This window comes from Oreochromis niloticus, linkage group LG22 (assembly GCF_001858045.2).
Source record: "Oreochromis niloticus isolate F11D_XX linkage group LG22, O_niloticus_UMD_NMBU, whole genome shotgun sequence".
NCBI classification, from domain to species: Eukaryota; Metazoa; Chordata; class Actinopteri; order Cichliformes; family Cichlidae; genus Oreochromis; species Oreochromis niloticus.
In genome coordinates, this window is record NC_031985.2 from 4,653,586 (window position 1) to 4,681,080 (window position 27,495).

Below are 27,495 nucleotides of genomic sequence, written 5' to 3' on the forward strand. Positions count from 1 at the left end.
AGTCATTTTATGGACACACACACACACACACACACACACACACACAGGGTATTCTTTGTTCACACGTATACCTATGTAAGCTGTTATATGTTAATGACCCTATGCATATTCATGTAACCACAATAAAAGAGCAGTGTTACGGGGAGCGGACGAGAGCAACTGGGGTCAAGCGAAGGAACGGCGCCTGTCCAGTTCTCTCCCGTGCACGTGAAACATAAAGGATGTTGCCTACTTGTGTCTTGCTTTGCTGTGTAATTACATTGCCTTCAACGTTCCAGCGAATGGGTTCAAGCTACGAACCTATCATAGGACACATCATGAGGTGTAACAATAAAATAAACATGCTGGTCCTGCTTCACCAGCATGAGCTCGATCTGTCCGAATTCAAGTGCCTCACCTTGGTTTAGACACAGAAAGAGTCCCTTTTTGTATTTTGTGCCTTTCCACTGCACCTCAGTAGTTGACAAAACATTGGGTTCTTTGACTAAAGTATGTCCAACTGCAGTGCGCACTGCTTCACTATACAGTTCAGCATGGAAAGGAGTGGGGTCCTCAACCACCAATGAGGGTGCAAAAAAGGAGCCAGAATGTAGGTACGCCTGCAGTAGCTGATGGTTCTTTGCAAGTGTGTGACATACATTTCTGAAATTTTGTGTCCTTCTCAGGCATCTTTTGAAATAGGAATGTTTGCTCTCGAACCTCATCGTCCACAGTTGAATGAGTGGGCCAAACTTTACTATTAGAGCAGGGTAATGATTGAGGTAATGATGCTTTGGTTTTAGTTTTTGTGCAGGAAAAATTTCTTTCCTTACCTCCAGATAATCACCAATTAGAACATTTAGCAAAGCAACCTGAGATACTGATATGGTTGGGGCACAAATCAGTTCCACTAGTTCTTTCAACTGGACAGTCAGTTGCCAAACAGGATCCTCTGTGTCTGTGATCTTTTCACCAATGATAATGGGGAGGAGCCTCAGCAAACACCAGTTTTCTGTTGCCTGGCCACCTAATCTTTTTACACCCTTTTCTGGAACTTCAGCTGGTTTAGAGCTACCATCAGATCCTTGGTAACTAAACTGTCTGAACCTACGATTAAGCTGTGCATATGTGAAGAATTTCTTCACTTTGACAAAATAGTTCAGGTAAATGGATAGGTCAGATGCCACTACACCCTCAAACAGATCATGACCAATACAGGGTGGGAGGCCTGGCTGGCAAACATGGAAAAACGCCAGTGAATTAAAGACAGAGTTAAATTTCAAACCTCTGACTACACTTGCATCACCATTTTGCAGTTCTTGAACAGTGTCATTGTACTCCTGTACTGTATGGATTGGGGCATGGTGTTCAGAATTTTCTAGCTCACTTCTGGTTATGAGACAATAACGGCAGAAATGGTGAGAGGTACTAAAATTTTCTGTGAATCCACCGACATTATGTGACCCCAAATTGTCACCAGCAATGCAAAAGACAGTTGCCTTAGCAATGTTTCCATGAACATTCAGTCCATCTATCTCCAGTTCTCTAAGATCTGCTACCAATTGAGAAAAAACTTTCTCATGGCCAAAACGTATGAAATCAGCTTCTCGGCACAAAAGCAAAAGCTGCAAGTTGTCAACAGTGGATCGATGAAAAGCATCAAAATTTGCTAAAGTGAAATAGACACCCAGCATTTTGTGTTTTTTCTTTGCCGATCCAAGGGGATTGACCACCTCGAAAGTATCCTGATACAGTATCACTTTTAAAGTGAGACCTGACACAGAAAAAAGTGGATTGGATTGAAATACAGATCCATCGCATACATCATTTAAAATATCAGGTGCACTTTCATTCATTGATGTAGAACCCTGGTCCAGCATACCAGCATCTTGTAGCAGAGCTTTCAATGTATGTTTTATGGGTACATATTGAGCATATTGCTCCTTTCTGTTTTCGTCAAACCCCAAAAATATGGGCTGTGGATGTACATACGGGAAATTACCCTCGAAATACTGTTGTCTTTTGTACTCTGTGGAAAGGGCTGAGCTGCAGGATGCATGGATATCTATCTCATCTAGGGTCTTGAACACATCTTTCATTTCTATCTCAGATAGTTTGGTTCTTGTTTGTAACACTGTTTTCAGTTGATTCTTGGTGTATTGCAGGCACATTCCATTAAGAGTATTCATTTCTTCTATTATCAGCTGTATTGTAGAGGAAGGGATGAGGTGTTTTGCCTGTAATTTCATATAAAACATGCACAGATTCTTCATGTACAAACTTTTCATTTGTGCAATGTCTAGTACATCCTCCTCCTCAGGGACATACATCATCCTGTGACCCTTCATCTAACTGGCTTTCAGCAACAGGGGACTGAACTTCACTAGGAACTGATGGGAAACAGTATGAACCACAGACATGGACAGCTGTAGAGTGTTTGTGATTTCTAGATAAGTGGGGGCTGTGAAAGACGACACCACTGAAAAAGCTTTTTCACAGTTTTTAAAAGGGCAACACACTTCCTCTCTTCTTGAAATGTGCGATTTTAGATGACAGAATAGGTCTTTCAGATCAATCAACTGTTTCTGACAATGAGGTCGTTCACATATAAAGGGTGCTTGCAAAGTCGGACACTGTGACACAGCAGATGATGGCGGTAAACATGACTTTTAAAAGAATTATAATTTCTGCACTGAAACTTGCAACCTTCTATACAACACACAAACTGATAATGTGGCTCATTTTTATGGAGCCCTTGATGCTGAACAGGTGTAATGTTTTGACATCCTTCAATGCAGCACAATACTCACCTTTACAACTTACTGAGTAAATCTTAGAACACACGCCACTAATCTGCAGAGACAGAAAAAAAACCCTTATGAATCATGAAACCTGCCAAAATCAAAATACATGTAAATGGTAAAAAAAACAAAATAAGGCCTGTATTTGTATTGCGCTTTACTTAGTCCCTGAGGACCCCAAAGCGCTTTACACTACATTCAGTCATTCACACACACATTCACACACTGTATGCTGCATGTATGCAATGTACGTTTATATGTAGTCTAATAATTCGCCTCAGGTGCTTTAGCCTACTTCCTCTCCACAAAATAAAAGGTAATACTTGGCTTATCCTTTACATGTCCATTACATTTTACAGGGCAAAGCTAGCACAGTGGGCTACTTCTACTTCCTATTTCTCTCACTTCATCACGCAGCACATCGAGGCGCACACGAGCTCTCTACAGGAGTGCAGGTGTGTTGCTGGAGTGGAACAGCTCGCCTATTAGCTGTTATGTTGCACACTTCATTTCACATTGAGACAAATGCATCAGTGGCAGCTTTCGTTGCGGGCCGCCTAACGCGTATTAGCGGTGTAGAAACTATACGCGTAGCAACTGCTGTGTTTACACGGTCACATAAAGCGGGCAGCTGACAAATTAACAAAAAACAACTCTGCTAGCCAGCAAATTAGTATAGAGCTAGACCAGCCGCTAACTGCACCTTAAACTGACAGACAACGTGCTTTTCCTTCATAGCTAGGGATGCCATGCCTTCTACCGTCTCAGTAAACTACGAGCCATAGTGGTCAAGCAATGCCAAGTTAATTCTACTGAGCTGAGTTTGATATACTTGCCTTGCAGCACTGCGTAGATGATCTTTCAAGCTCTCTCTTCCACTGCGCTTTTCACCTTGTGGTTGTCAGTTCTAATTCATTGGCCGATGTTTATGGTCATGTCGTTATGTGTCCGAACATCCAATGGCATGTCACATTGTTTTCATGACCACGCCCTCACCCCAGGTGCAATGTATTTTCACAATCTAACTACGCATATGTACAGAAAAATAGATTTGGGTAACAAGGAGATTATGTTTTATTACATTTACAGTGATTTTATGTTATTTTACATTTCACATGTGACATCACAGTCTATTGATGTAAATTTGATGATATTGTGGATAAACAGTACACAACTGTAAAATACACAGTAAAATACTTTGACGTTACTATTTTTTGGAACAGTGTACATTTTTAGTGACCGTTCACTCTAAGAGGACAATTGGTTCCAAGTCAATGCAGCAAACTGACTCACAGCAAAGGAGTCAGATCATTTCCATAGAGAGGCACTTTGCATCAGCAGCACCATGCTCCAATGCTCTGGGAGAGTTTATAGTCCTGAGAGTTGAACACTGGATGACTGACAGCTGTCCTTCATCACAACAGAAGCCACAGAAATCCTCCTCATCAAAAACATGACTTTGATCTGCGTCCTCATCTGGACTCTCCTCTGCTGCTGCTTCACAGGTAAAGTCCAGAGAATCAAACTCCTCTCCTCTATCAACATCTGTCCCTCTGAAATGAAGCCCACAAAACCATGAAGCTGCTTTATGTTTTTGTCTCTGTATCCTCAGAGTCCAGCGGGCAATACACAGTGACTCAGCCTGGAGCAGTGAGCTCTGCTGTGGGAGGATCTGTGAGCATCAAGTGTAGGACCAGTCAGAATGTTTATCATGGCAGCTATCACTAATTAGCCTGGTACCAACAGAAAGATGGAAAACCTCCCAGACGTCTCATTTGGGGTGCTAGCAACCGAGATTCAGGGATATCAAATCGTTTTACAGGCAGTGGATCAAACTCTGACTTCACTCTGACCATCAGTGGAGTCCAGGCTCAAGATGCAGCAGTTTATTACTGTCAGAGTGCTCACTATCCTGGCAGTCAGCGTGTGTTCACACAGTGAAAAACAGTCGTACAAAAACCTCCCTCAGTCAGAAACTGAACTGACTGCTGCAGCTGGAAGATACTGCAGAGACTGATACAGTTCACTGAGGACACACACACACACACACACACACACACACACTGAGGTAGACTTGTAGTCAAGACCGCCTAAACCGAGACCAAGACAATACCAAGACCAAGTCGAGACAAAAAAGTCTTTAAACTGCAGCCAGATGCTGCTTCGTTTATGGGTGTTAGGCATATTTAGTCAAGCCCACAATTATTCATACCCCTGCCAAATTTTAACTTAAAGTTTCTTTTGTTCAACCAGCAAGTTCTTTTTTGACCAGAAATGACACAGGTGTCCCCCAAAAGATAATAAGACAATGTACAAGAGGCATCATTGTGGAAAAAAATATTTCTCAGGTTTTATTTATATTTTAGCAAAAAGTCAATAGCCAAAATAGCCAGGGGTATGAATAATTATGGGCTTGATGTATGTGTTTTTGCGATGCACTCGCACAGCCCTCCTCACCGCTGTCTACTGTCTCACTCACTGAGAGGTCAGACGCACGCTCCACTTGACTGTCGTGTCTCTCACCATCTCTGTTTTTCACACAATGATATTATCCTATATCCTCGCATGTGATTGCCCACAATATGGAGGGTTTGGAGCATTGCTGAGCCACTGTGTGAGAGCTGAGCAGCGAAAGTGTTGGGATTTAGAGATTGCTCTAATGACTATACGATGTTCTGTCAATAAGTCCACAGGGTTTACTCCACATGAGTTGCAGACGGGAAGGCCGTTCCCAGCACCTTGGACAGAGGTTCTGGCGGAACACACCACAAGGGGTAATAGGTCACATGCAGAATATTGGGATGAATTAAAGTGTCTTGTCTCCAGTTTCACAAAACAGGTTACCTCTGGACGACATCCGGTGGACCAGGTGACCCCAGAGGCAAAGCTGGTGTGGCTGAAGGTTATCAAACACAAGTGGAAGGAACCACGCTGGACGGGTCCTTAAGAGGTCATTGCTAGGACAACTACAGCAGTTCAACTAAAAGGGAAAGGCGATACCTGGTATCATTGGTCCCAGTGTGCACCAGCACATGAGAGTTTGGTAGAGGAAAACTCGTCTTCAACTAACACAGGTGTCAACGAGCAGAGGCAGAATAAATCCTCTCACCTGTGCAACGGGGAAAGGTGTGGCTATGTCAGTGATGTTTTCCTTGGCCGCGTTTTTGGGAATACTGGTCATATGTGGTTGTTGTATCATTCCTTGTGTCAGAGGATTGTTGGTAAAGATAATGGCGAGGGTTGCGAACCCTGGCTGGGTTGAGGGCATCTACCAGATGAACTTAGAACCCATAGAGTGGGGCAGGGAGTGATACAACACGAAGTTTGGTGACATTCCTTGTTGGAATGTCAAAAGAGGGAATGTTGGGATTTAGAGATTCTTTTATTGCTGCCATATAACCTGCCTTATGATAACTGCATTAATAACATGTTTTACAGCATTATTTTATCAGTAATATTTCTTACAGGGTTTATATTGTAGTGAGGTTTGTCACCACATTGACCTTTCTATTCACAGGTTTAGTTCAGTTTATACACATTGCTTATCTGTGCTTGTTTAGAGTTGATGTTCCATCCAAGAGGGTTGTAAGCTTCACTGGCGCGATGTTCAGGTGATACATGTTGAGGGGAGATGGGAACATAGCAGGTTAATTGCATGCATGCTTACAATACACATAAATCTAGCAGCAGGGTTGAGCGAAGGCCCAAGTGTCTTCTGCTTCTTTTTGAGACCTGCGCCAGTTCTGTCTACTTAGTGATTGGTGACGAGGGTCAATAATTAGCCACTAGAGACCCTGAGGCTTGAAGTTTATTACCTTAAAAGCCAAGTGTTATAGAAAAGAGAAGTTATATGTCTGATTATAGCTATTAAAAATGTACAAGATGTACCCATGTCTGTCAACAATGTATTTTTCACTTGTACTTGACGTGTACGAGGGGGCGTACATTCTCTGTCCTATAAAACCCCCATTCAGTGTATTCTTGTCAGAGGAAGACATATGCTGATGTTTCTTCTCCTGTGTAATAAACTCATTGTTTGATTGCACTTTTCTGGAGCCTCCGTCGTTTGTTGTCTGGTCTGCAGTTGAATGATCTCGCTTCAAAAGGAAATTATGTGAGGAGCAGGCTCTCGCTCAATGGGAGTCGACTCTTCTGATTCACTACAAAGCACTTTCTAAGCACGGCTCTTAGAGCTGATGCTTTTGTGCATGACACATTATCGAACGTGTGTCATGGATACTGTTGACTCCAAATCTCCCTAACATTATGTCGATCTGAGAAAGGAAGACAGAGACAGCGAGACCAAGACAAGAGCAAGACCACGTAAAAGTGGTCTCGAGACATCCAACTCTACACTGAGGTGAAACTAAAACATGTTTAAAATGAATGATTCAAGGAAATTTCTCTGCATCAGTTGCTCAGCATCCATCTCTATCCCATCATGATCCCACATTTTATCTCATTTCCAAAAATATCAACACGAACTGAGCTGTGACACCTAATGAGAAAATGTTCAGCCATCATGTCTTCACCTGAACTTCACACACGTCTCAGCTACTCACACTTAAAAATGACACACATGAAGACAAAGATCAGCATCAGAATCCTTCACAGTCAGCAACACAAAAACATAAGACGACACTCAAAATGTCCTTTTATAATATTTATATTAATGGAAAAGAAAATCTCAGTGTCCACCAGAATCATAAAGAAGCTAAAGTTTCCTCCTGTATCTTTAATAATTATTGAACATATTGTTTACTGTCTAAACTTGTAAACCTTATACACGGACACACACAGATACAAACAATACAGATAACAAAAATACAAACAGTCGAACCTTTCAGTTTTCAGTCAGGACACAGTGTCACACAATTTTATTTTTTTTGATTTCTTGTCCATATTGACTGTAAGGTTTTATATTTTGTCCTAAAAAAGGAAAAAAAAGATTTCTTTATAGATCACAGTCCAGCTGAAAGTATCCACATGATTAGCCTCATATTACACCCTTTAAACACTCATATTGAACCTTTAAACAGTCAGTGCAAAGAACCTCATCAATGTTGATCAATATAAAGGTTATGATCCAGTTTATTTTCAGTTGCATTGTCCTCTTGCAATGACGGCTCATCGCTCGTGCTGCATTACAATGTAGATTCGACCAGTCGGCCCCAATACAGGAAGTCTGGCTTGAGGAGACTCGCCCAGCTCTAAATGCTGGTCCTCTGAATGTCCACCCTGCTTCCACTGAAGGCGTGAACATACAGAGAGATGTTCTCTACCCATCACAGGAAACTAGAGGCAGAACTACTTATTGTGTCTGCATGGGGTTTTTATATATGTTCTTCTTCTCTCTCCTCCTCTCCTTCATGTCCACATCATAGGACATTACATCACCCTATTTTAGGCCACACCCTGCTGCTCTCTCTACGACCTTTCACATACATGATTTCAAGCAAAGTTCAGTCATTCATTACAACCTTTTCAGTAGAAAATGATGCAGGTTGATTTCAGACAGTGCTTTTGGTATTCCTCACATTTATTAATGAGACACTAGAATGTGTTGTTTTTATCATCAAGCATGAACTTGTTTTGTATCCTCAAGAGTCCAGAATGATTGAAATATTCTTAAAGAAACATGAAGAGCTTCAGAACACTCACATTGCTGTACACACATGTTAATATATAAACTTCAGACAAAGAAACATGTGAGAAAAAGCAGCAGACAGTTGTCTTGTCTTTGTCCTGGTAGGATTTTATGTGGTTTTATGTGATGACTTCTTCATTCTTCCCCCTAAATGTATGTAGGACTATACAGCATGACAGATATGGGAACACTTACAGAAACATTTTTCTCTGAGATCATTTAAAGTCTGGATCATACATGAGACTGAAGGGATTACAGGAGAGAAGTACTACAGTTACTCACTGCTATAAAATATATTTCATTTAAATTTCAATCATGATCAGAATAAATCTGAAGCAATAACAGACTAAATAATAATATGAGAGAATTTATTTACAAACATGCAGTTTTATTTGAATAAATGAAATTTAATGAACCCAAAGAACAACTAATGTGGTACAAATTTCAAAATGAATCATATGAGGATGTAGTCTTGTAATCTTGTTTACAGATAAAATTCAGTTTGACATAAATGTAGAGAAAACAGCTGATGTGAGAGAGTCTCCATGGTATAAGAGGAATGAAGGGATGGAAATAATTTTCCCAAACATATTCCCTCATTTGATGTGACAGAGAGCTCTGTCTAATACATTTGTAAAAAAAAATGAAGAAAAACCAAACCATCAGAATATAAATATGTAATTATTGGATAGTGATGACTACTTAGAGCAACTTTAGTACATTTTCAATGACCCTTCACTCTAACAGGACAACTGGTTCCAAATCAATGATTGATCCACTGAAATCATCAGATCCACCCAACTCCCTGTTGGAGTGAGATCATTTCCATAGAGAGGCACTTTGCATCAGCAGCACCATGCTCCAGTGCTCTGGGAGAGTTTATAGTCCTGAGAGTTGAACACTGGATGACTGACAGCTGTCCTTCATCACAACAGAAGCCACAGAAATCCTCCTCATCAAAAACATGACTTTGATCTGCGTCCTCATCTGGACTCTCCTCTGCTGCTGCTTCACAGGTAAAGTCCAGAGAATGAAACTCCTCTCCTCTATCAACATCTGTCCCTCTGAAATGAAGCCCACAAAACCATGAAGCTGCTTTATGTTTTTGTCTCTGTATCCTCAGAGTCCAGAGGACAATACACAGTGACTCAGCCTGGAGCAGTGAGCTCTGCTGTGGGAGGAACTGTCAGCATCAAGTGTAGGACCAGTCAGGATGTTTTTTATAGCAGCTATCACTATTTACACTGGTACCAACAGAAAGATGGAGGAGTTCCTAAACTGTTCATTTATCAGTCTAGCACTCGAGAATCAGGGATTCCAGCTCGTTTTACAGGCAGTGGATCAAACTCTGACTTCACTCTGACCATCAGTGGAGTCCAGGCTGAAGATGCAGCAGTTTATTACTGTCAGAGTTTTCACTATCCTAACAGTCAGTATGTGTTCACACAGTGAAAAACAGTCCTACAAAAACCTCCCTCAGTCAGACTGAACAGAAACTGCAGAGACTGATACAGTTCAATTCAATTCAATTCAATTCAATTTTATTTATATAGCGCCAAATCACAACAAAGTCACCTCAAGGCGCTTTATATTGTACAGTAGATAGCACAATAATAAATACAGAGAAAAACCCAACAATCATATGACCCCCTATGAGCAAGCACTTTGGCGACAGTGGGAAGGAAAAACTCCCTTTTAACAGGAAGAAACCTCCGGCAGAACCAGGCTCAGGGAGGGGCGGCCATCTGCTGCGACCGGTTGGGGTGAAAGAAGAAAAACAGGATAAAGACATGCTGTGGAAGAGAGACAGAGATTAATAACAGATATGATTCGATGCAGAGAGGTCTGTTAACACATAGTGAGTGAGAAAGGTGACTGGAAGTGAAAAACTCAATGCATCATGGGAATCCCCGGCAGCCTACGACTATTGCAGCATAACTAAGGGAGGATTCAGGGTCACCTGGTCCAGCCCTAACTATATGCTTTAGCAAAAAGGAAAGTTTTAAGCCTAATCTTGAAAGTAGAGATAGTGTCTGTCTCCCGAATCCAAACTGGAAGCTGGTTCCACAGAAGAGGGGCCTGAAAACTGAAGGCTCTCCCTCCCATTCTACTTTTAAATACTCTAGGAACAACAAGTAAGCCTGCAGAGTGAGAGCGAAGTGCTCTAATGGGGTGATATGGTACTACAAGGTCATTAAGATAAGATGGGGCCTGATTATTTAAGACCTTGTATGTGAGGAGCAGGATTTTGAATTCAATTCTGGATTTAACAGGAAGCCAATGAAGGGAAGCCAAAACAGGAGAAATATGCTCTCTCTTTCTAGTCCCTGTCAGTACCCTTGCTGCAGCATTTTGGATCAGCTGAAGGCTTTTCAGCGAGTTTTTAGGACATCCTGATAATAGTGAATTACAGTAGTCCAGCCTGGAAGTAATAAATGCATGAACTAGTTTTTCAGCGTCACTCTGAGACAGGATATTTCTAACTTTAGAGATGTTGCGCAAATGGAAGAAAGCAGTCTTACATATTTGTAAGACTGCTGAGGACACACACACAAAATATAATTCATGTGCTCCACACCACTTTTTATTTCAGTTCTGATTTTTCCCTGCTGAAATACACATTTCCAAAATCAAGAATCGAAAAGAACTGAAAACATATTTTCAGTGAGGAAGCACTTCTTTTTACTAAACCATGTACTCCTTGTATTTTCTCAGATGGTTGTACAAACTAAGGCAATGCCCTACTTACGACACAATGACCTTGAAGAGCTCATTCATGCTCTCGTAACTTCGAGATTGGACTACTGTAATTCTCTTTATTTAGGCCTCCAACTGTCCCTCATCCAACGCCTGAAATTAGTCCAGAATGCCGCAGCACGCCTTTTAAGCGGCACCAGAAGACATGACCATATCACACCCACCCTCGCCAACCTTCATTGGCTTCCTGTCAAATACCGTATCATTTTTAAAATCCTTTTATACACTTTTAAAATTTTAAATAACCTGGCACCCAGTTACTTGATCGATCTCCTTGATCTATACATCCCCCCGAGAGCACTCAGATCCTCTAACCAGGGGCTCTTAATGCAACCAATGTCTCGACGGAAGACTAGGGGGGATCGTGCTTTTGCTTTTGCCGCACCAAAACTCTGGAACAGCTTGCCGTTTGATGTCCGTGCGTCGGAATCCATCCAATCCTTCAAATCACGGTTAAAAACCCATCTGTTCAAGCTTGCCTTCCAAACAACTTAGTTTTTAACTTTACCCCGGTTCATGCTTGTTGTCACGTCACCATTCTATAACTGTATTTCTTCTGCTGACAGTTGTATTTCCTGCTCTTTTACTGCTGTAACCCGCAAATGCGGCTCGTCTGTGAAGCACTTTGTTGTACTTGAGACTTTTAAATGTGCTATAGAAATAAAATTGAAACTGAAACTGAATCTGAAACAAACAATAACGATATTATGTCATATCCATATCATGGCAGACAACATATGCTCAAGTGTTGGGTTTTCTTAGTTATATTTTGTAGGGTCGTAAACCTACAATGTGAAGTGCCTTGGCATTCATTTTGCTGGCACCATACAAATAAACTGAATTGTAATGAATATAATATAAAGCCCCACACTTCTGCCTTTAAATACACTTTGTCCAAAATACTGGCTCACACCACCAAATCAATGCACAAAGCAGGATCCACAAGGACATGGATGAGCGTGTGTGGTGTGAAGGAACTTGACTGACCTGCACTGAACCCTGATCTTGCTTTGTGGACTGAGTTCATTGATTTGTAGGGTGAGCCAATACATGTGACAATTAAAGTGTAAGTAGCTGAAATAATTTTTAACAAACAGGTAAAATAAGGAAAAAAAATCAAAACTGTTGCACTCAATAAACCTATTGGACAGAGACAGCTTCTTGCAAGATGGTGAGAGAGCTTGTCTTCATTGTTGTTCGTCTTGTGTAAATGTCCAGAAAGCATGGGCCATGGATCATCTGTGGAGACACAATTCAATTCAATTCAATTCAATTTTATTTATATAGCGCCAAATCACAACAAAAGTCGCCTCAAGGCGCTTTATATTGTACAGTAGATAGCACAATAATAAATACAGAGAAAAACCCAACAATCATATGACCCCCTATGAGCAAGCACTTTGGCGACAGTGGGAAGGAAAAACTCCCTTTTAACAGGAAGAAACCTCCGGCAGAACCAGGCTCAGGGAGGGGCGGGGCCATCTGCTGTGACCGGTTGGGGTGAAAGAAGAAAAACAGGATAAAGACATGCTGTGGAAGAGAGACAGATATTAATAACAGATATGATTCGATGCAGAGAGGTCTATTAACACATAGTGAGTGAGAAAGGTGACTGGAAGGGAAAAACTCAATGCATCATGGGAATCCCCGGCAGCCTACGTCTATTGCAGCATAACTAAGGGAGGATTCAGGGTCACCTGGTCCAGCCCTAACTATATGCTTTAGCAAAAAGGAAAGTTTTAAGCCTAATCTTGAAAGTAGAGATAGTGTCTGTCTCCCAAATCCAAACTGGAAGCTGGTTCCACAGAAGAGGGGCCTGAAAACTGAAGGCTCTCCCTCCCATTCTACTTTTAAATACTCTAGGAACAACAAGTAAGCCTGCAGAGCGAGAGCGAAGTGCTCTAATGGGGTGATATGGTACTACAAGGTCATTAAGATAAGATGGGGCCTGATTATTTAAGACCTTGTATGTGAGGAGCAGGATTTTGAATTCAATTCTGGATTTAACAGGAAGCCAATGAAGGGAAGCCAAAACAGGAGAAATATGCTCTCTCTTTCTAGTCCCTGTCAGTACCCTTGCTGCAGCATTTTGGATCAGCTGAAGGCTTTTCAGTGAGTTTTTAGGACATCCTGATAATAAAGAATTACAGTAGTCCAGCCTGGAAGTAATAAATGCATGAACTAGTTTTTCAGCATCACTCTGAGACAGGATATTTCTAATTTTAGAGATGTTGCGCAAATGGAAGAAAGCAGTCTTACATATTTGTTTAATATGTGCATTGAAGGACATGTCCTGGTCAAAAATGACTCCAAGGTTCCTCACAGCATTACTGGAGGCCAAGGTAATGCCATCCAGAGTAAGAATCTGCTTAGATACCATATTTCTAAGATTTTCAGGGCCGAGTACAATAACCTCAGTTTTATCTGAATTAAGAAGCAGAAAGTTAGCGGACATCCAGGTCTTTATGTCTTTAAGACATTCCTGCAGTTTAACTAATTGGTCTGTGTTACCTGGCTTCATGGATAGATAGAGCTGCGTGTCATCTGCATAGCAGTGAAAATTTATGCTATGTCTTCTAATGATGCTGCCTAAGGGAAGCATGTATAATGTAAATAGAATTGGTCCTAGCACTGAACCCTGTGGAACACCATAATTGACCTTAGTGTGTGAAGAGGACTCTCCATTTACTTGAACAAATTGGAGTCTATTAGATAGATATGATACAAACCACTGCAGTGCAGTACCTGTAATACCTACAGCATGTTCTAATCGCTCTAATAGGATATTATGGTCAACAGTATCGAACGCAGCACTGAGGTCTAGCAGGACAAGCACAGAAATGAGTCCACTGTCAGAGGCCATAAGAAGATCATTTGTAACCTTCACTAAAGCTGTTTCTGTGCTGTGATGAGCTCTGAAACCTGACTGAAACTCTTCAAATAAACCATTCCTCTGCAGATGATCTGTTAGCTGTTTGACAACTACTCTTTCAAGGATTTTTGATATGAAAGGAAGGTTGGAGATTGGCCTATAATTAGCTAAGACTGCTGGGTCTAGAGATGGCTTTTTAAGTAAAGGTTTAACTACAGCCACCTTGAAGGCCTGTGGTACATAGCCGATTATTAGAGATAGGTTGATCATATTTAAGATCGAAGAATTAATTAATGGCAGGACTTCTTTGAGCAGTTTTGTAGGAATGGGGTCTAAAAGACACGTTGATGGTTTGGAGGAATTAATTATTGAAGTTAACTCAGAAAGATCAATTGGAGAAAAAGAGTTTAACTTAACATCAATGGTACTAAAAGTAGCTGTAGATAATATTACATCTGTGGGATGATTATTGGTAATTTTTTCTCTAATGATAAAAATTTTATTTGTGAAGAAGTTCATGAAGTCATTACTAGTTAACGTTAAAGGGATTGTTGGCTCAGTAGAGCTCTGACTTTTTGTCAGCCTGGCTACAGTGCTGAAGAGAAACCTGGGGTTGTTCTTATTTTCTTCAATCAGTGACGAATAGTAAGATGTTCTGGCTTTGCGGAGGGCTTTCTTATAAAGCAGCAAACTATTTCTCCAGGCTAAATGATGATCCTCTAAATTTGTGACACGCCATTTCCTCTCCAGCTTACGAGTTATCTGTTTTAGGCTACGTGTTTGAGAATTATACCACGGAGTCAGGTACTTCGGATTTGAGACCTTAGTTTTCACAGGAGCTACAGTATCCAGAGTCGTACGTAGTGAGGAGGTAAAATTATTAACAAGATAATCGACCTCTGTTGGAGTAGCGTTCAGATAGCTGCTGTGCTCTATGTTGGTACAGGGCATTGAAGATGATAACAGTGGGTGGATTATATTCTTAAACTTAGTTACAGCACTTTCAGAAAGACATCTACTGTGATAAAGTCTACTCTCCGCTGCTGTGTAATCAATTATTGTAAATGTAAATGTTATCAGGAAATGATCAGACAGCAGAGGGTTTTCAGGAAACACTGTTAAATGTTCAGTTTCTATGCCATATGTTAAAACAAGATCTAGAGTGTGATTAAAGTGGTGGGTGGGTTCTTTTACATTTTGAGAGAAGCCAATTGAGTCTAATAACAGATTAAATGCCATGTTGAGGCTGTCATTTTTAGCATCTACATGGATGTTAAAATCACCCACAATAATTATTTTATCTGAGCTGAGCACTAAATCAGATAAAAAGTCTGAGAAATCAGAGAGAAACTCTGTGTAAGGCCCAGGTGGACGATAGATGATAACAAGTAAGACTGGTTTCTGAGTTTTACAGCTGGGGTGGACAAGGCTAAGCATCAGGCTTTCAAATGAATTAAAAGTCTGTCTTGGTCTTTCGTTAATTAATAGACTGGTGTGAAAAATTGCTGCCACACCGCCCCTTCGGCCTGTGCTTCGGGATTTCTGGTAGTTAGAATGACTCGGGGGTGTTGATTCATTTAAACTAACATACTCATCCTGCTGCAACCAGGTTTCTGTAAGGCAGAGTAAATCGATTTGTTGATCAATTATTAAGTCATGTACTAACAGAGACTTGGAGGAGAGAGACCTAATATTTAATAATCCACATTTCACTGTTTTACTCTTTGGTTCAGATGTGGATACTGTATTGTTCTTTCTTTGTGATTTTTTATGTTTAAGTTGTTTATTGCTGGTTTTTAGTTTGTTTTTTGTCTTTTTGGGAGCTGACACAGTCTCAATGGAGATGGGTTTTTGGGGGGGTAGCAGGAGGAGAGAAGCTGCAGAGAGGCGTGTAAGACTGCAACTCTGCTTCCTGGTCCCAACTCTGGATAGTCATATTTTGGGGGGTTTAATAAATTGGTCCATATTTCTAGAAATGAGAGCTGCTCCATCCAAAGTGGGATGGATGCCGTCTCTCCTAACAAGACCAGGTTTCCTCCAGAAGGTTTGCCAATTATCTATGAAGCCCACATCGTTTCTGGGACACCACTCAGACAGCCAGCAATTTAAGGAGAACATGCGGCTAAACATGTCACTCCTGGTCTGATTGGGGAGGGGACCAGAGAAAACTACAGAGTCCGACATTGTTTTGGCAAAGTTACACACCGATTCAATATTGATTTTAGTGACCTCCGATTGGCGTAACCGGGTGTCATTACTGCCGACGTGAATTATGATCTTACTGTATTTACGTTTACCCTTAGCCAGCAGTTTTAAATTTCCTTCAATGTCGCCTGCTCTGGCCCCTGGAAGACAATTGACTATGGTTGCCGGTGTCTCTAGCTTCACATGTCTGAGAACAGAATCACCAATTACCAGAGTTTGACCCCCGGCGGGTGTGTCGCCGAGTGGGGAAAAACGGTTAGACACATGAACAGGTTGGTGGTGTACCTGGGGCTTCTGTTTGGGACTATGCTTCCTCCTCACCATCACCCAGCCGCCCTCTTTCCCCAGCTGCTTGGGGTCTGCCGGGGAACAGCTAGCGGGGCCTACGCTATCTTCGGCTGCACCAGCTACAGGGGCCTGGCTAGCTACGGGTGAATGAAGGGTGCGAAGCCGAGTCTCCAATTCAGTAATCCTGGCCTCCAGAGCTGCAAATATGCTACATTTGTTACAGGTATCATTACTGCTAAAGGAGGCCAAGGAGTAGCTAAACATCTGACACAATGAGCACGAAAGTGCAGGAGGGACAGGTGAAGTAGCCATGGTGCTAACAAGTCGGCTACGAGCTAAGCTAAGCTAGCGAAACAGTAAAGAGACAGTGAGTGAATACTTTGGCTATAAATTAGGTAGTGAGTACACAGAAAGGGTGATTCAGATGAAGCACGTTAAGATTATACTATGAAAAAGGGATGTATCAAAAGATTTAAATTAAATTGCTAAGCAGAAAAGCTACTCAGAAACACCACTGTGTTTGAGCAGGAACAGGAAGTGATACTATACCACAAAGCGAGCGAACACCAAGTGAACAGATCGGTAATATACTTCAGGAGCTTTACTGGATCTGATTAACCAAAACTTCCAACTTCCATGTAGCTAACTGTCTTTTCTCTAATACAATAGAGTGTGTCTGATCTACTAAAAATCCTCAATTGCATGTTTGCTCAAGTAAATAGTCTTAATTGTTTGAACAACCAGTAATCCTTAATTTGCAAATGCCAAATCTGGATTTTGTCTGTGTAATTCACTTTTATCTTAGGTTTTTTATTTGTATTTTTTGCTTTTCTTTTTTTCTACTCTTGTGTCCGTTTTAATCACTTATTATTGCTGCTGTGACAAGTGAATTTACCTAAGAAGAATCATGAAGTCCTTATTTTATCTTATCTGAGCCTCACCATGCAGCCTACCATGCAGAGCGCTGAAAGTTCAAATTAAGTACTTAAAATGAAATCTAAAATTAAAAAGTAACCAGTTTCAAACCAGTTATTTGGAATAGTGTGCAGAGTGTTTTGAGTAACATTGAATGTTCAAAAACATCAAAGTTCCTATAGTCTCACTTGACAGCTGGGTTGTAGAGTCTGATAACACATAACATCTTGAGGTCTCAACGTGGACTTTAAGTACATTCGCTAGCCAAGGCTAAATACTGAGAGGGTCAAAAATGAAGGGTAAAGAACATCTGACTGTACGTAAGGATAGCAAAAGTGATAGACTGAGGTTGTGCCAAATATGTTAAAGTTAGGGTGATTTGTTAGAGAATGGTACCCCATGGGTGCTGTCTGCAGGTTATAAAAGAGAGTTATGTTCATACTTTCTTTTGAGATTCTTTTTACAATTTGACAGAACTCCCTGGGTTGTGTGCAATCCTTGATGGGCTTGTTTGGAATAAATCCTCCTTTATTCAAATAACACTTTCTCAGGCTCTTCACAGAAGAAGAATCCTCACATAAGCATGTGCTACCATTTTGAACCAATGTACACATTTACCATCACTGACCCAACTAGGACCTACATTGGATGCCCACCCATATGGATTTAATGTTAGAAACCCATGTGGGTCCCATATATACTAAACAATCTTGAGCCCATGTAAAATATATGCCCATATTAACTTAACATAACCCATTTGGGGCCCACATAGACATGTTTTCAGGGTCTGACTTGCATTTGCCCATGTGTGACCCATATATTTTGACCAGGTGGGCCCCACCTATGTCATCAGTACCAAAAAATATATACTGATTACCTAACTTTGCCCCACCTGGGGCACACAGCAAATGCTTTTCTTTAAATGACTGTGTTTGCCCATGTCTAACCCAGGTGAAAAACCCAAGTGGGTCCTACGTGTGTTTCCCATTTTGAACCAAGTGAAGTGTTTCCCATGTTTGACCCAGCCAGGACCTACTATATGTTTCCACTTGGTTTTGCCCATATGGCTTTCATGTGAGAAACCCAAGTGGGTTCCATATATACTAAACAATCTTGAGCCCACGTAAAATATATGCCCATATTAACTTAACATAACCCATATGGGGCCCACATAGACATGTTTTCAGGGTCCGACTTGCATTTGCCCATGTGTGACCCATATAGTTTGACCAGGTGAGCCCCACGTGTGTCATCAGTGCTAAAAAATATATTGACTACCTCACCTTTGCCCCACCTGGGGCCCACATAGATATGTTTTCAGGGTCTGACTTGCATTTGCCCATGTGCGACCCATATAGTTTGACCAGGTGGGCCCCACCTACGTCATCAGTACTAAAAAATATATTGATTACCTCACTTTGCCCCACCTGGGGCACACAACAACAGCCTATCCTTAAATGACTGTGTTTGCCCATGTCTATCCCAGGTGGAAAACCCAAGTGGGTCCTACATGTGTTTCCCATTTTGGACCAAGTTAAGTGTTTCCCATGTTTGACCCAGCTAGGACCTACTAAAAATGCCCACTTGGGATTGCCCATATGGGTTTAATGTGAAGAATCCAAGTAGGCCCCATACAAAAAGCCCAGTTTGAGCCCATGCCCACATGGTACCCATCCAGCCCGAGCAAAAACCAGGTGGGGCCCATGTATACATGTTGGCTGGGATGTTGTCATTACGCAACATAAAATAATTTCAATACTTCACTTCTTCACACTGTCTAGATAGTCATAAAGCAAATAGCTACGTACAGTTAATTATTAATGGCCTTATGTACATAAGTCCGCTTTAACATATTATAATTGTACATAATTGGGAATTATTCTGCACATTAAACACACACACACTGATATCAATACCTGTGAGTTTGTGAAAGTGGTTTGAAAGACCTTTCCGAGTAAACAAGAATGGCCACTGCTCCTGAATTTCAGCTACTGAAAGTGAGGGACAACTGTTGATAAGCTGCCGCTGAGAAATATATGTGAGGCGCATGAAGTCATCCACATCAGGTCTCTCCACAGCTCCAGGTCCTTGTGAATTAAAAATTGTTAATAGGATGTGTTTCTTTTCCTCTAAAGAAGCTGGTGTTTCCCCCTCAGGAAGTTCAACTGGCTGCCAATTAATACAACCATAGCTATCAACAAGGCATCTAACTTTTTTAGGTGAGGTTGCATTACTGTTGGGACTTCAGTCTTCCTCATTCCTGGTTCTCTTTGTTTGACGAAGTCTGTGTGTTGTATTATCTCGATTAACATGTTCAACTGTAGATTTGATGCTTCTTAGTAGTGAATAATGTCCAAAACCCAGTCTTTCTCCCTTTTCAGTAAAATCTGCAAATGTTTGAGGGTATCTGTTTACAATGATTTTAGCAACTTCTTCACAAGATGCACGTTTAGCGTTTCTGCAGTGAACTTGCATGGCCTCCACAACAATTCTAACCATACTTCTCCTGTCCTCTGGATGAGCTGTGTCCCTGGACTGTTCTCAGACATGTGAAGCTAGAGACACCGGCAACCATAGTCAATTGTCTTCCAGGGGCCAGAGCAGGCGACATTGAAGGAAATTTAAAACTGCTGGCTAAGGGTAAACGTAAATACAGTAAGATCATAATTCACGTCGGCAGTAATGACACCCGGTTACGCCAATCGGAGGTCACTAAAATCAATATTGAATCGGTGTGTAACTTTGCCAAAACAATGTCGGACTCTGTAGTTTTCTCTGGTCCCCTCCCCAATCAGACCAGGAGTGACATGTTTAGCCGCATGTTCTCCTTAAATTGCTGGCTGTCTGAGTGGTGTCCCAGAAACGATGTGGGCTTCATAGATAATTGGCAAACCTTCTGGAGGAAACCTGGTCTTGTTAGGAGAGACGGCATCCATCCCACTTTGGATGGAGCAGCTCTCATTTCTAGAAATATGGACCAATTTATTAAACCCCCCAAAATATGACTATCCAGAGTTGGGACCAGGAAGCAGAGTTGCAGTCTTACACGCCTCTCTGCAGCTTCTCTCCTCCTGCTACCCCCCCAAAAACCTATCTCCATAGAGACTGTGTCAGCTCCCAAACAGACAAAAAACAAACCAAAACCCAGCAATAAACAACTTAAACATAAAAAATCACAAAGAAAGAACAATACAGTATCCACATCTGAACCAAAGAGTAAAACAGTGAAATGTGGATTATTAAATATTAGGTCTCTCTCCTCCAAGTCTCTGTTAGTACATGACTTAATAATTGATCAACAAATCGATTTACTCTGCCTTACAGAAACATGGTTGCAGCAGGATGAGTATGTTAGTTTAAATGAATCAACACCCCCGAGTCATTCTAACTACCAGAAATCCCGAAGCACAGGCCGAGGGGGCGGTGTGGCAGCAATTTTTCACACCAGTCTGTTAATTAACGAAAGACCCAGACAGACTTTTAATTCATTTGAAAGCCTGATGTTTAGCCTTGTCCACCCCAGCTGTGAAACTCAGAAACCAGTCTTACTTGTTACCATCTATCGTCCACCTGGGCCTTACACAGAGTTTCTCTCTGATTTCTCAGACTTTTTATCTGATTTAGTGCTCAGCTCAGATAAAATAATTATTGTGGGTGATTTTAACATCCATGTAGATGCTAAAAATGACAGCCTCAACATGGCATTTAATCTGTTATTAGACTCAATTGGCTTCTCTCAAAATGTAAAAGAACCCACCCACCACTTTAATCACACTCTAGATCTTGTTTTAACATATGGCATAGAAACTGAACATTTAACAGTGTTTCCTGAAAACCCTCTGCTGTCTGATCATTTCCTGATAACATTTACATTTACAATAATTGATTACACAGCAGTGGAGAGTAGACTTTATCAAAGTAGATGTCTTTCTGAAAGTGCTGTAACTAAGTTTAAGAATATAATCCACCCACTGTTATCATCTTCAATGCCCTGTACCAACATAGAGCAGAGCAGCTATCTGAACGCTACTCCAACAGAGGTCGATTATCTTGTTAATAATTTTACCTCCTCACTACGTACGACTCTGGATACTGTAGCTCCTGTGAAAACTAACGGTGTGTTCACACCGAACGCGATAGAGGCGGCCAGAGCGTCAGGTTTACATGTAAAGTCAATGGAAAGAGCGCGATGACACGCGATTGCGCGTCCAGCGAAAATTCGGAGGCAGATTTGCGTCGCGAAAACGCCAAAACGCCTGAAACGCGCGTCAGTGTAGCGCGTGGGGCGCGTTTGACTCGCGAAAAAAACCACGCGCGTGAATTTTTGTGTTGCATTTTGTGCATACGCGTGTTTCGCCTCTACCGCTCGAGTTGGAAAATCTGAACTCCAGCGTCAAATCGCGCCGCGACAACCAATCAGGAGCCTGGTGACGTGGCTGTGACCTTGGTCAAAGGGGCAGATCCAGCCAAAGCCCTTCATTCTTCAGTGGAGGGAAGGCTAATCAAGGCCGTAGCAAACAACCCGGAGCTGTATGACACCAGCTGCTTTGTGTACCGAGACAGGAATATAAAGGACCGAGCTTGGAGGAAGATATGTGAAGAGATCGGGCAACCTGGTGAGTTCATTCATTTCTCTTTTTACATTTTTCACTGACCCGGGGAAGCCGCACAAAAGCTAGCAAGACACCGCTATTTTCCCACCGATGTACAAATACCGTTCTGCTTTTATGCATGTTGTCATATAGGAATATATTTTGTTTATTAATAAACAGCACACAGTGGTCCCGCTCATCCGTCACTGCCTCGCTTTTTCGCTGATTTCTTTTCTTTTTTTTTTTTTTGCACAGTACAGCATTGCATTCTGCAGCCTGATTGACAAATCTCCTCCGTGTCGTGTCTCCTGCGCTTGTCAAATTTATCATGTTTGGTTTTGATAACCATCACGTCCAATAGATAAAACGGCACAAAAACACTCATGACCCTCATTCGGAAATAGACACCTGCACCGCGAGGGGAAAAGGCGCACGAAAGTGGCAGGCAGATGAAGACAAAACACGGCATAATACTTTTACGTTTTGCAATCCACAAAGGTTTGCACTTTGAGAAACAACTTGTGAGAACTGTGACTAATGTTCATGTGTGTGGGGGAAAAAGTGTATAAAGTGCGTGGCGAGGGGCTAGTTATTCTGACAACCCCTGCTGCAATAAATGAGGGACCACTGTATATACTTTCTCTATGATTATTGTATTCAACCTGTTAACATTTAATATTGTCTTGATAGAACCAACTGATTCTGCAGCAGAGCATCCCCTGTTGCTTCTCCTTGCTCCCCAGTCCCTGAGCTCCTGCACCCACAGGTATGCAATTGTAGCATCAGATGTACAGCAAACACTGATAGCTTTTTACTCGGTGGGATTCCCTTGTGATCACCTTTACTAAATATCTACAACCAATCTGATTATATCCTGTTTTTTTTGTTTTTTGTTTTTTTTCAATGTTGAAATTAAAATCTAGTAGCAGCCTTCTCATTTCTTTGTGTATTGTGCTGTTTTACAGGCCCAGAGAGAAAGACAGCTCCGAGGCAGATGAGGGACTGGTCCCAGGACGGTCCATCGGTGGTGGAGCTGGCCATCCTGGTGTCCCTGAAGAGGCCATGCCAGTCTCCAATGGAGCATTTCCTCCTCAGCCTTGTTCCTGCTCTGGAGAGCAGCTGGGTCCTTTTTATTCCTGTCTCTCTGTAAATACTTATATTTTATATATTTATGTTTAATGTTTTTCTGTTTGAGAATTTTAATATTATTTCAAATAAATTTTTATAATGACTAATGTCTCAGTTCTATTACACAGCAAATGTTGGCACACGACTTGACACATGTAGAATTTATTTCATATTATACTAATGACAGAATATACTAATACAGTGGGATGCAAAAGTTTGGGCAACCTTGTTAATAGCCATTATTTTCCTGTATCAATCGTTGGTTGTTACAATAAAAAATGTCAGTTAAATATATCATACAGGAGACACACACAGTGATATTTGTGTTAAATGTGATAAATCAAGCAGGTGCATAAATTTGGGCACCACAAAAAAAGAAATGGAATAAATATTTAGTGTATATCAATGTGTGTGTCTCCTATATGATATATGGGGGGGCCTTTGTCTGGACGTGCTTCCCATCCAGAGCTCCACAGCAGAGAGGGAAGTTCCAGCGCTCCTGGAATCCCTCTGTGATGGACCGCCAGTCTCCAGGTGAAGGCACAGCCATGAAGTCGCCCACTAGACAGTCCCAGATGGCCGTCACTACCTGGGGGGTGATCTGGCACACCGTGGACACACCGACTCTGAAACTGAACGCGATGGTCCTGAAGGAGTCCCCGGTGGCAAGGAACCTGGACAAAATTGTTCAAAATTAGTGTTATGTGTACTGCAGTTACAAAATACATTATTCAAATTCCAAAATACTTTTGTGATGTCAGATTTAAATTACAAAACATAAATCTTACATAAAACATTTTGTAATTATAAGGATAATTACATAATATATATTAGATATAATATAAAACAGTCAGTTGTGTTTTGTTTTGTTTTAACTTTACCATATCATAATTTGATTGGTAGCAACTTTTACCCCTACAGTGAGCCAATCACTCATAATTCCTAGACATGTCAATCAGGTAGGAATGAAGTAAGACATTAATAGAAATAAAGAGTTGTATGTTGACATGTGGCCCTTTCCTTGCTTAAATCATTGTTAATATTTTTGAAAAATTAACCTGTGATAAGACAGCATATCAAGATAGAATATGCTAGATAGAACCATATAACTAAAGATGAACCAAACTGTTCACAATTTTATCTAGCTCTCAGTTTAAAGAAAGGCTGCTGACCCCTGTTATAGAGTCTGACAGCTGCGGGGATTATATACAAATATTCAACTATACCAGAATTAAACCAGGTCTAAAGAAAAAAAGGAGTGAGTATCACTACAAAGATTAACCCACAGTGGGCCTCATACCACAGTTTGATATCAGCAAACACCGAGAGCATACACTGATATGACACCACAGCCATGCTATCGTTGCTAACACTGATAACAGCATAAATTGAATTAAATCGGGACTTGATGAGAACTGTCGAGTATCACTAGAAATATTATAAACAGTCGTCTCCATACCACAGTTTGCTATCAGTAAACACCGACGGCATTCACTGATAGCATACCACAGCCATGTAAGCAGTGTATAAACGATAGTTTAGCATATATTAGCACAGGTATCAATAAAGGACTACCGTATTAAACACTTTTACTAACCTCAGGCAGATGGACAGGCGCTCTGCAGGTGGGATTGAGCGCCTGTAGTTGGTGTCTAGGCGGGCGATTCTGGGACCGACGCGAGACAGCAGGTCCTCAAACTGGGCGAGTGAAAGACGGTGATATCGCCCAAATTGGCCGTCATCCAGGCGCAGCTCCTCGAGCAAGTGGTGAAACTATGGCAAGCCATTAGTGCCAAAATTCACCACTTTTCTAACCCGTTTGGTTAAGAAACGGCGTAAAAAACGCCGTTTAATTTTTCAAAACGCCGAAAAAAACGGCGTTCTGTTTCGACAGACGCCGTTTTTTCCGACTCTCACATGGCGCCCTGAACGCACCATCCGAGTGACGTAAAAAGCGGCGTTCAAAGACACACGGAAACGCCGTTTTTTACGCCACTCGGCAGGAAACGCCGTTCAAAGAGGCATAAAAACGGCGTTTTTTACGGCGTTCTGTGCCAGCTGTAACGGCGTTTAAAACGGCGTTTTATTGAAATTATGCAGGGCACTCCCCATGGTTCCCTCATCCAATTACTTTCAACTCATTTCACCCAATCAAAGAAGAGGAAGTGCAGACCACACTAATGCATCACCGATTCACCTTGCTGCTAAGTGATTGCCTATTCAGTACCAGTGCTTGTCACAGTATTGACTTGTATTATAATCCCACTATGCATTTTGATGTGGTTAAGGCATGATCAAGCAAACAAACGACAGAATACTTTTTCTGAAACCTTAACTGTGGTACCTGTTATGGCAGCTAACAGGTAATGAGCAGAGCTAGCTCTGCTAATTTCTGAGCTTCTTTCTTATTTTCCTCTTTACTTCTCTTAACCTTTAACTTATGTCTTAGCAATCAGATTCTGCCGTCATGCATTACCGCTCCGTGCTAGTTATGTTGACTTTTCTCTTCTTTTGTCTTCTCTTTTTCACCCGTATTTAGACACTCGGCGCATGGCTCCTTTGTTTACGTTAGGGATCAGCTGTTAGCGCTGCCCCTGCAGCTGCGCTACCAGCAGACAGACCCTACGTCCCCAGTGAGGGAAGAGACGGGGGTGATGTCTCCCGAGAAGGACACCTTACACACCATCTCTCCTTCCTGTAATCACTGTAAACGTGAGATCGCTCCCTGATATGATTGAGGAGCTAATGACGCTAACCCGGTCACAGTGGCAGTACCCCGACACTGCCCGGTACTCCCTCTGTGAGTAGGCTGCCCGGCTTCCAGCTGCTGCGGCCGGACAAGACGAGAGACAGCGGTGAGAGGAAAGGAGGGGGACTGGGCAGTGTTTGTTAAAGACAGCTGTGGTATCCCTGGGCACATTGCTGTGAAAGAACAACTCTGCAACAGAGACATTGAGCTAATAGCCGTTAGCATCCGTGGAGGCAGCCTGTGACTCTCTGTGGTCCGCAGACTGCAGACGCAATCTCCGAGAGCTCTTCTTCTAATATCAGGGGACTTTAATCATGTCTCGCTGGACTCCACACTGCCCACCTTCACCCAGTATGTGACCTGCCCCACCGTAGGCAATAAAACATTGTACTTAATGTATGCCAATGAAAAAGTGGCATACAGTTCATCACCTCTCCCTGCCCAGGGAAGATCTGATCGTAACCTAGTGCGCCTTGTCCCTGTGTGCAGCACTTAGTGTGCACGGAGCCATAATCACCCACGCAGTGCCGAGATGGTCCGCGGAGGGCATATGAATAAATAATAAAAGCAAATAAATGACAGAATGCTTTTTCTGAAACAAACGGAGACCTTAACTTTTATCAAAATACCGTTTTACTCAGTTTAAAGTAATACCACTGTATAATAGCCTTCAAATTTAATAATGTTAACAGTATCTCAGGAATATTTTTGCCCCATCAACATGCATTAAAAATAGATATGCAGTTTTGAATCAGACCTGTATGTACGTTTTCTGAAAAGTGATGTAAATAAATAATCTCAAAAACATGAAATAATTGTTTCCCATGTAAACTGGAGTTGTCCTTGTCAATGTCATCAGAGTACTCTGGATGTCTTACATGAATTTGAAACAGAGAGTGGCACATGACAGCGTTGTACATAACATAACTAGTTTACCTGTATGACATGAAGTAATTTAAAAAAAAAAAAGAATCCATGTAATTTGGTTATGGCTTCTTTCTGATAACTGTAGATACAAATGGGCTGCAGTGTGCATTATCTTGACATAAGTATAAGATACTGAACCCGCTGATATGATGTGGTGGAGGAATACAACTACCTGGACACCCACATATATACATTTGCTGAACTGGAAGATCAAAACAGAGGCTGTACACAAGAAGTGGATGGGCAGGCGGGTTTTTGAGAACAAGCTTATGTGTGCACCAAAATGTTAATGACAGGTGTTCTGTCAGTTCAGGTGAGTGCAGTGCACTTTGATGTGTTCTTCTTGGATCAGGAGAGCAAGCTCTGTGATTGGCCGCGCTTCGGAAGCTGTGGTGGAGAGGAAGTGAGTGAACAAACTGCCATGCATCATGGATATTCCTCTCAATCCACCTCATCAGGTACCTCTCTAAAAGTGTGACTCAGGTCTGTTGCCCCAAAGGATACAGGAAATGCACTGATTTCCATGACAGAATCGTGTCTGTTTAAGGCTCCATGATGATAACTTTCCTGTGAGCGTTTGAAGATCACTGACATCATGGCTTTTAGCCTCATTGTTTCTGCAAAGAGATTTCTCC

General features: G+C 41.7%; 1 long non-coding RNA gene and 2 gene segments (V, D, J or C); 1 reads left to right on the forward strand and 2 right to left on the reverse strand.

Moving 5' to 3' along the window:
- The window catches only part of LOC102076541 (Ig kappa chain V-V region MOPC 21-like), an 811,057-nt gene that overhangs the window by 284,627 nt on the left and 498,935 nt on the right, over positions 1-27,495 (reverse strand).
- Positions 1-27,495, reverse strand: part of LOC102076925 (Ig kappa-b4 chain C region-like) — a 489,463-nt gene that overhangs the window by 199,338 nt on the left and 262,630 nt on the right.
- On the forward strand, positions 25,078-26,740 carry LOC109196613 (uncharacterized). The gene is made up of 2 exons (XR_002058027.2): positions 25,078-25,547; positions 25,724-26,740. It is a non-coding gene; the product is annotated as an uncharacterized LOC109196613 (long non-coding RNA).